At 52.1% G+C, this 9986-nt stretch overlaps 1 protein-coding gene across 1 annotated transcript in view; it reads left to right on the top strand.

The window, feature by feature from the left end:
• LOC104292898 (T-cell acute lymphocytic leukemia protein 2-like) overlaps positions 1–9986 on the top strand; it is a 15277-nt gene that overhangs the window by 953 nt on the left and 4338 nt on the right. The gene's annotated exons all lie outside the window — the stretch shown is intronic.

The raw sequence follows: 9986 nt of genomic DNA on the forward strand, positions 1-9986 counted from the left end.
CCCCCACCCTGGCCCTAAAGGGCCTGCGCCCCGCCGCCCTCCCACCTCACTGGCTTGGGGCACATTTCAGCAGCCCCCACCACAGCCACCCCTCGTTCCAGCTTGGAGGGGGTGAGTGGGGGGCTGGTGGGGTCCCCGCAGCACCAGGGCCTCTCTCACAGCCTGTGCTAAGCACGGCAGGGCTGGCAGCCATCTTCTCAAGGGGGGGCCATGTTGGCGTTAGGCGCCAGTGAAGCATGTCCTGGGGTATTTGCCACCCCACGAAATTTGGGTTACAATGAAGGAGTCAGTCAGTTTGTTGGATGCTTTGTCACACTGTCCCTGTGTTGGGAAAGAGCGAGGTATAGGCAGTTTGGGCCACTAAACCTGCAGGACATCACCCAGCAAAGATGGCATCTTCAGCGCTGCACAGCAGAGAGAGGCATGGAAACGACTGCCCCGGCTCCGTAATTTTTAAGGCCATTGTGGTGTAAAGCTGATTGTGATTTCAAATTTAATATATGTGTATGTGTGACCACCTTGGTTCTGGGTAGCCAAAGGAGGAATAGTAGACTTTTTAATTGGAATTTGAAACTTTGACCCAGACCTTATGCTAAAAGGAGACATTTTGGAACACGAGGTCTATGGAGGTGGTAATTCTTTCTTGATTCTCTCAGAGGACAAGACCAGCGAGTGGCCCCATTGCTGCCAGGCTGTCTCGCTGCCTGCTGCTGCCATGGGCAGTGAGACCCCCACGGCAGCCCATACGCTTTCCTTCTGTCCCGGCAAAGCGCATGGCGTGGGTCTGGGGACACATGTTGTCGGAGGCTTCCCCGGAGCCCACATCCCCGGGACATGGACGTCATCCGCATCCCCGGCTCGCGCCGCACACGCCTGGGTCCTCCCGGTGTGGGCAGCGCAGAGCGCTTGTGCGCAGGCTTACGGTGAGCGCAGGATTACTCCCACCCTTATTCAGCAAAATATTACTCTGGGCAAGTCCCCTGGGAGTTGCAAAATATTCCTGTGTTTATTTATATAAATGCATGGCTAAAGAAAGACCCCACTTGTTTTCCTTGGCAGACGGGTTTTTGAAGGCTGTTTTCTGCCGCCCATCATTCTCCCCAGCAATAGGTGATTTCATACAGCGTGCTGCTTGCTGCGAGCGTTGCCGGCTGATGGACGTCCTGGGAATGCATCTGTCCAGGAGACTCTCTTCTAGGCACAAGCCCGTGTTTGTGCTCGGTTGTGCATGAAACGCTGCGTGTGTTTGTGTGTGCATGCTACATTAACCTGTAGGGTTAATGTTTTTGTGCTCGGGGCTGAGCTGAGTCTTAAGCAGCAGCTCCCTGTGGAAAGTTACAGGGCTTGCATGGACAGCACACGCTGCCTGTGAGGAGAGGCAGCGCTGGATGCTCCTTTCAGATCAGACATGCTGGACGCTGGAAACTCAGGTCCAGACCTGACAGCTTTGTCCGCTGTCAGCAGACTCGCAGGCTCAACCCTGCAACGTGCAGAGCCTTCACAAAGGCTCCCAGCATCCTCACACTTCTCCCCACCTACTCCAAAACTGAAGCCCGTGAACTTTGGGGAAAACCCTAGACCCAAACTTTATCACTTGCAGCAACTGCCGCTTGGCTCTAGGCCATCTGTCCTGTGTCCTCTGCCCCAGGATGGGCGCAGGTCACGGTGCCTGGGTGGGACATCAGCCATCCACACCTCCACACGCACGCAGAGCCGAGCACGGAGCAGGACTGCTGTGGCAGCGGAGCCGCAGGAGTCAAACGGGATGTGTGGAAAATGCTTCCTGTTTACCCAGTCTCTAGTATCTTTAGTAGTAGCTGCTGGAGCGGGGAGCAGTCAGCAGGGGCCATATGAACGGGTATTTTTAAATTTGAAATCATGACGCTTCATCTTGCGGAGCCGCCGCTACCCTCCCGTGGAAGTCGGTGCAGGGGAAAACCTGGGTGTCCGCCAAGGCTCCGTTAGGGTGTGTGAGAGGGAGGGAGCCACGGGGTGTTGGTGCCGCACTGCCGGCCATGCGTGGCCATGCCCACAGCCCTGCCTCTGCCTGCCACCTCCCCGTCGTCCCCAAACCTCCGGCTGGCATCTCCTCCAGTGCTCGCCGAGGCGCAGGCTTCCTGGCAGCCTCCCCAGCCCATCACGAGGTGACCTTTTCGGTAGCCCACGGTGGCAGGTGGCAGTGTGACCCATCAAAAGCAGGGCACGCAGATGGGCAGGCAGCCCCGAGCTGGGACACGTGCTTTTCCAAAGGCCGTGCAGCCCACTCCGCTGCTCTGCCCTGGCTCAGCTGCATTCAGGGCCTGTCAGGCATGAATTGAGTAGGGGGATGGAGGGGGCTTTAGCTCCTCATTAGCACTAGCCAATTAGTGTGGCATGCTGTTCTCCTGTCAGCTGATGCGGCTGCCATTGAATACCCCCTGCTTATGCTGATCCCTTTAAGTTTGAGGCCGTGTTTGGTTTATGTTCGGTTTTCCTCCATGGTTTTGCTGCAGGAACTTTTCTCTTAAGAGTGTTTTTCCCCTCCGAGTCTCAGCTGCTCCTGAAAAACTAAGTCCTGCCTGGTTTGTTTTATTGGCCCTTTTGGGTTGCTCTCTGCTGGCGTGCTCCTGTTTGCTGTGATGCTGCAGTCAGTCAGGGTTTAATCAGCATATGAGCAAGTACTGGGGAAAATGCTGTCCCGCAGCAACATTTGATACTTTAAATAATAAAGCAAATTACCCAGCAGCAATCAAAATCAGATGGCAAAAACTACACAGTTGGTTTGTGCAGCTTTGCCAGCGCAGTGAGCCGAGGGGAGCCCAGCCCCGTCTGGCAGGGGTGCGCAGGCTGCTTGCAGAGGGATGGAGTCAGAGCCTCAAGCCAGCGTAAAGCACTGCTGCATCCCCACAGAGATGGCCCAGACCTTTGTTGGATTTAGGAGCACCATGTCAAATATTTCCAGGCTCAGGCCACTCCAGATCCTTGAGTGACGACTGCTTCTTGGGGAGCACACTGCATCTGGGAATGGTCCCCAGCCGTTGGGTGGGGGCATGGGACCCAGGCTGCCCAGGTCCTGTTTCCACCCACTTCCAGTATTCTCCACAGAAAAACCATTTTACCATCCCTTGCCTGCTTTCTCATCGGTGGATAATAAAAGCGCCGGTCCCATCACAGGGACGTTGTGCTGCTTGCTCAACTGGCATCCACGAACTGCTTTTATATTCCTGCACGAAACCTGCTACATAAATTTAACTCCTAATTTTAAGTGTTGTGAACTTTTCACGCGGTTTAATTCTCTTCTCGGCAGAAGAAGCAGATGCTTGCTTGAGCCTCGAACTGTAAGAGGAAATGGTATTTCAAACCTGAACCTCTTCGGGGAGCAGGGGAGGAAAAGCAAAACCTTTCACTGCTCATCCTCCACTGAACCCAGGTTGCCTTCCTCATGCTTTAACAACCTCTTGATTTCTCCAGCTGCTGACGATGCTTCATGCGGGATACACAGGACACCTGTGGGGACCTGGAGCCAGGTCTTGGTGCTGCTCTGCAGCATGCCCATGCCATTGCCAGGGCGCTCAGAGCCACCAGTACCAGGGCAAGACCCCCAGCAGCCAGGTTTCAGCACTGGGAGCCTTTCTCACATGTCCTGTGCTCCCCACCATCCCCTGGATGAGCTGCACCCCAGCCAACTCATCCCCTCGCTGGTATTTCTTGTGAGGCACCAGGTCTCGCATACCCAGACCTCATGAGCTCCTGGGGAGGAGCGGCACCCCTAAATCCTACTTGGCTACCCTCCAGCCCATCCTTGGGGCGAGGATGCTGATGAAAACAACAGGCAACAGCGCTGGGCAGAGTCCAGCCCGGAGATTACGGTGCGCCTCCTGCTCACTGGGGCAGGACCGAGGAGTTTTGAGGGTGCTGTGGGAATACCCACACAGGGCAGACGTAATTAATCAAGTTTAGAGATCGCCGCCTTTGTTAGCGCTTCTCGCAGCGCAGGGAGAGCCTCAGGAGTCTGGCAGGCAACCACAGCCTGGATGGGAAACAGATCTGTCTTGTCCTGGTGAAAATCTTCTATGAAAAGGAATTTTATGTGTTTTGCAGAGAATGTTGCAGATTTCAGAGAAATTGGAAGTAACGAAAAAAGTTCTTCTGAAACTATCAAACCAGGAGGAGACAGCCTGGGCCCACCATGGGCAAAGACGTCCTCTTTGTGCAGCTCTCTCGTTCCTCATGAAAGTCTCCACTTGTGCAATGAAGCCATTTTTCAAGGTGTCCTGACACTCATAATGCCTCCTCTCCCTCCCATTGGCACTAATAGCTGCTCATTAACACCAAAGGCTAATTGCTACCAATTTGTTAATTAGATACTCAACATCACATTGCACAAGGAGTTGGGGTTATGGTGACAGAAAGCTGGAGGTAGACCTCTGTAATGCAGACTTTAAGTAGTGCTTCCTACAGAAGATCTGCGAGTTCTTCCAGGATGTCTCTAACATAGAAATAAGCCAAAGCAAAGGTTACATGTGTGAGCAACCGCCCCGGGGCTTGGGACACAGTCCCTGGCCAGAGAAGTGTTTCTATTGTGGGCAATGCCTGAGTGCATGCTTGAAGTCCTGCATGTTCTGCCGTGCTGTGTCAGAGGTGCAGGGGAACCTCAGCGCCAGCGAGCTGGTGTCATCAAGGTCAGCTTGTCCAGGCCCATAAATCAACTCCAGCAAAATCTAGACTGGCATCGAAAGATCAGCCAGACCTTACCGTAAAGCACCTCGTACATCTGTGCTTTCCTGAATCAGAGCCGCCCCGAGACGCGACTGAAGCACTCCCACACACGTAGCTGCCAAGGACTGTGTACTAGTTACCAAGAGAGCTTGCGTGTGATTTCCCGTGAAAAATACATTCCTGTAAGAGCGGTGGTGGGCAGCTCCTGCGCAGGCGGGCTGAGCGGCACGCCAGCCCTCGGTGTGCTTCATCTGAGCGACCCTGCGGGCTCAGCCTCCCCTCTCGCTCCTGCTCTTGACAAAGAGTTCAAAGAAAGTCTGATGAGGGAGGGGGAGAAAGTGAGGGAGACAGGGAGCAGAGGCTAAACACTGTGCAAGTCGGTGTCTCGCACACAGGCGGCAAACCCTGGGCTGGGGGACAAACTCCCCTGCTCTGCGACGGTGCGGTCTGGGGTACCACTGGGACCCCAGTGTACCCACGGTCGGGGACACGGCCGTGCCTTGCTGCTGCTGTTGTGATAGCATCGAGGACAGAGATGGGAAAAAGCCTCTCTTTTGCTAAGCCAGCTTGGTAAAAGGCTCCTTTATCTGCCCTATGGTGTGAGATAAGATTTCAGCGTTGTCCTGCCGGAGCAGCTTTGTATCGCTCACAGATACCTCCCCTTGCTGCAGAAAGGTATCAGGCATTCAGAAAATATTTGAGCAAGACCGTATCTTTTTGAAACCCGTGTGCAATGGAAATACACACAGGGTGGATTAGATCTACACTGCGGGGGTTTCAGTGTCTCCTTGTCCATGCAAGGACAAAGCACGTTTCCTCAGCTTGTAGGACTGGGCTGCGAGGGCCTCTCTCGTTTCAAGTATTTCAAGGATTATCCCAGATGGAATAGGGACCTGAGTGCCTGGGCTCCGTACTAGGCTGGGAAACCTGCGTCTTTTGCCCCGATTCCCTGAGGTACGAGGAGATGCAGTCCCTGCAAGTCCCTGGTGCCTGCCTTGGAGCCAGCTCCCATCAGCACAGAAAGATGGGAAAACATTTTCCACTGCCAAAATTCTACTCAGTTAATCCAGCTGCCTCTTTCTTGCACCAGGGGCATCTATAGAGATGAATACTTTTACAATCATTCTCTTATTTTTACTATCCTTTGACAACAGAGTTCAAATCCTAAATGCAGAACTTCGAGTTCAGCAGAGATCTAAAATACGCATTTTGAATTCTCCCCACAAATTAAGACCAAATGGTCAAGCGAGTAAGGACCACCCCAGACCTGCCTTCATTCTGAGGATGCAAAAAGAAAATGTCCTCTCCTTGCTCCAAAGCTTAACGGGTTGCTTTGGTGATACATGAACATCTTGAGAGCTGATCAAGATTAACTTTTGTTTTAATGAGTCAGTGAGAACTGCAACAAGCCACGTACTTTATTGTCCCTGACATACATGTGTATTTGAAAAGGATGAGCTGGAATGCTCCAGGATGATTTTTCACCATCTGGGAGTTCAGCTCTTCTCTTTGTGCTCTGCCTTCCCGCACAAGGGATCTGGTTTGGAAGACCTTCAGGGATCATTTATTTCTATGAAATCCTTACGTAGCACCACGAGGACTGACCGGGAGGAAAAGGTCTATCATAAAAATAGAGGATGAGGAATAAAAGGCATCCCTTTGCAGGGTCTGACAAAAGAGCCACGCGCCACACCGGAGCCGTTGTGTGATTCGGGTGGTGCCAAAGCACCAACCCCCCACTGCCTAAAGCCGGAGGCTGGAGCAGCACCTTCGTGCTGGCTCACCCAACGCTGGCTTCTGGGGGAAGGCACCGAAAGGGCAAACGTTTCCCTCTCGCCACAACAAAGCTATTTGCATGGCACAAAGTGGTGTTAGATCCTGGGGAGGCAACTTCTTCTGGGCTGCTCCATCCTCCACCAAAGTGCTGAGGGCTGAGAGCCCTCCTCCGCCCTGCCTGCAGCGGACACTCCCTTTCCCGGCAGCTCTTACTGGTCGTTACAGACAAGACGACTTGAAATTTTAAAACTGCCCAGTTGCAGAACAAAACGCTTGCAACTGATTAAGTTTTCTACGTCAACAATAGTCAGTGTATTGAAAAACGCACACTCAAAGGGCCGGTTCTGATCTCATTGTGTGGGTCCAAGTCCGGAGGAGGTCTCCATGGAGAAGACTTGAAGAATGGACAGGATGTTACAATAACGGCATTCCACAGAAATGATTAAGCTAAATAACATGCAGCTTACTAGAGCTCAATGTCTTTTTTATAAAATTAATAAGGCACCTAATAGATAACTGCCTCCCCATTAGTGGATCTAATACCTTGGCTTAAAAGTCCTACCCAGGAAACTCTGATGGCTTTTCTGCTGACTTCACTGGATTTCACCAACATAATAGAGAAGTGGAATTCAGCCGAAAAGTCAGACGGTGAATGCAGAAGTCAAGACTTAGGAAAAAGATACAAAAAAAGAACTGTTGATATGTCTCTTCTCCGACACGTCGCAGTGTATCAAAATGGCCATTGCCTTTATTTTGTTTAATCACTTATCTCCACAGAGGGAAGAGGAAATTCCCAAGAACGCATGATCGTTAAAAATATTAGCCAGGTCCTGGTGATTATTTTTGGTAGCTAAAAACTTCCTGACTGAAGGGTTTTGGTTTGCGCTGGACTTCAGTAAATGTTTTAGTATAACTTTCATAAATACCCATTATACTCAAATCAGTGTGCAGTTTACTATTCAACTGGGAAGGGCGGGGATATGTTTCTCTTTCTTTTGTTTTGCATTGCAGCATGCTAAAGCGCATAGCCCTACACTGAATTAGCATTTAGCTATTTTCTTGTATCCTTAAATAAAGGACTAGTTCACACAGTCAGAAATCTCTGTTTCCTTTCGGGCAGGAAAAAGGAAGTGAATGCGAGGGGCAGATTTGGAGTTTGCTTGCAAGAACAATTGAACTCCCATCCAGAGGGGAAGGGGATCTGCGTCAAGAGGAATTTGCTTTTTTTTTTTCCTTTTTTTTTTTTTTTTTCTGGAAGGGAAGAGAAAATGACCTTTAGTTTAAAAGCCTGAAAGAATAAAGGTCTGAGCATTTAGAGCTGCCTGCACAAATATAGTCGTAAGGGCTTTTTCGTGACAAAGGGCTCCCGCAGCCGCTCGCGCTGTCCTTCAGCAGTGGGGCCCAACTGCGAACGCTGCGCCGCGTGCTCCCCTCTTACTTACCCTAGGTGAAGGGCGGCACCGAAACCTGTCAACAGTTCCTGGCTAGGAGGGACAGTCCCAGGTTTTTTTTGCAAAATATTTACCATTTGTCTCTTTGTCCCTCCCCAACGCTGCCAGCCTAGTGGGTCGGATGAGATTTGGTGGATGGGATTTAGTGGATCCTCTTGCCCTTCTCCCCCAAAAGTCCTATTTATAGCTATCCGTACAAGCAGGCAGGGCATCAACTCAACCTGGTATGTGGTCAAGACCTCACACTGGCCCCACCATTCTTGATCCCTTTTCAGTCAACCACAAAACTTTCTCCCAGCTTCCCTGGGAAGAGGATGTGAACCGAGGCCTCAGGGGCTCGACTAAGTGTCAAAACATTATCTGTGTGGTCTCGTCTATGAGTCCTAACCATTTTAGTCCTCACCACTAGTCTCCATTTTTGTGGGCCTTGAATACCTGCATTTTTCTCTGTATTTTTTTTCTCCTGGGTGTGCAAGACGGATTCCTAAGGAAGCTCCAGAGCTGGACAATACAGGATTTGAGACCTTAAAAGATGCTTAAGCATCCTATCTCCAAAGGCACTAAGCACTTCAGGATGTTTGAAGCAATCAGCCCCAGAGCCGGTCAAGTCGAGTGCCGCAGTCTAGGACCTCCCTGTGGTACCCAGCACTTTGCCAGACCAATCCTGGGTAAAGAGCGTTAGCTCTGCTGCGGCCGAAGGGACTCATCGCCCTTCCCTCCTTCTCACCGCTCTCCACAGCATCGGTCAGACCTGTGCCGAACCCCCGGCACAGTCCTGCATGAGCCACTGGAGGGATTTCTGCCCCAAAACCAGAGCTCAGGCTGAGAGCTCGCATCGTGCATGCTGCAGCATCGCTTTCCCAGGCCTGCTTTCCTCCAGGGATGCAGGTAATGAACAGGGGATCCAGCTCCAGTTTGGGTTCCCACATACTCACACAAGCTCCTCGGAGCTGATTTTCTTCCATCCAAGCAAAATATTTGCTCAGAACGTGAAGCTGCGGCTGGGCAATGTCAGCAGCAAATGTCAGCAAGTGTCAGCAGGAGAGAAACTAATTAGACAAAATGGGCCAAATTTCTCCCGGGGGGAGCTCCTCTGCGATCAGTGCAGGAAGGATGAATGTGGCCTAATGGTTAAATAGATTATTTTGTGCTCTCTTGTTGCCTCCATCCGGGTTTTATCCAGGCAGGCAGCATCACTGGTTTTGGCTGGAGCCAGCCTGCCTGCCCAGTGCCTCACCTGGCTCTGGTGACTTATCCCGGGGCAAAGCAACCCGGGCGCGGAGCCCCCTGACAGCACATCACGGCCACCTCACAGCTGAGCTGGGATGAAATCACCTCTCGATACTAAAGCTGCGGTTCTCCAAATATATCTTGGCTTGGCAGGCTTCCACTTTTCTTCTCCAAAGTTGTCCGGCCTCAACGCGTGCAGCTGGGGGGATGCCCCCGCCAGCACTCAGAGGGACAGAACCGGAGCTGATAGAGAGCCAGAGGGACATCTTCTCTGCTAAGGTCATACGCCCGCAGAGCCTGGTGCTAGGCAAAGGTGCAGCTGGAAATGCCGTGGCTGCGATGACTCACTGCATGAGGAAATGGTGTCACCCTCCAGCTCTGTGCAGCAGGTCTGCTCCCGCACCTCCGCCGCCAGCACCAACACGCTTTTTTACTTTTTACTACCAAAAATTTCAGACCGAGCCCCCCCAGCTGAAGCCTGAGTGTAGCTCAAGTCCTGCATAGGGGTCTGTTGGCATCAAAAGCATCAAGCCGGGCGCACCCATCCCTACGTCCAGAGAGCCGTGTGAGTGGCGTACGGAGCAGGCAAGAATTACAGTGCAACGTGCGGATAGGAGTTTGCCAGCCCCATGGTTTTCTAGTTTTACCCCTGTTCCCCTTGAACTCCCAGCCGGCACCTTGGTGCATCAGGGTAATTCATTAACCTGCAAGAACGAGGAGGCCTAAACTTTCCCCTAGTCACTGCAGCAGCTCACAGTCATGCCGGTGTGTCGGGGACGGGCTCCCGGAGCAGTGCCAGCAATGTGGGGAATGTGTACATAGCTCCGCCGG

This window comes from Charadrius vociferus, unplaced genomic scaffold (assembly GCF_000708025.1).
Source record: "Charadrius vociferus isolate BGI_N301 unplaced genomic scaffold, ASM70802v2 scaffold549, whole genome shotgun sequence".
NCBI classification, from domain to species: Eukaryota; Metazoa; Chordata; class Aves; order Charadriiformes; family Charadriidae; genus Charadrius; species Charadrius vociferus.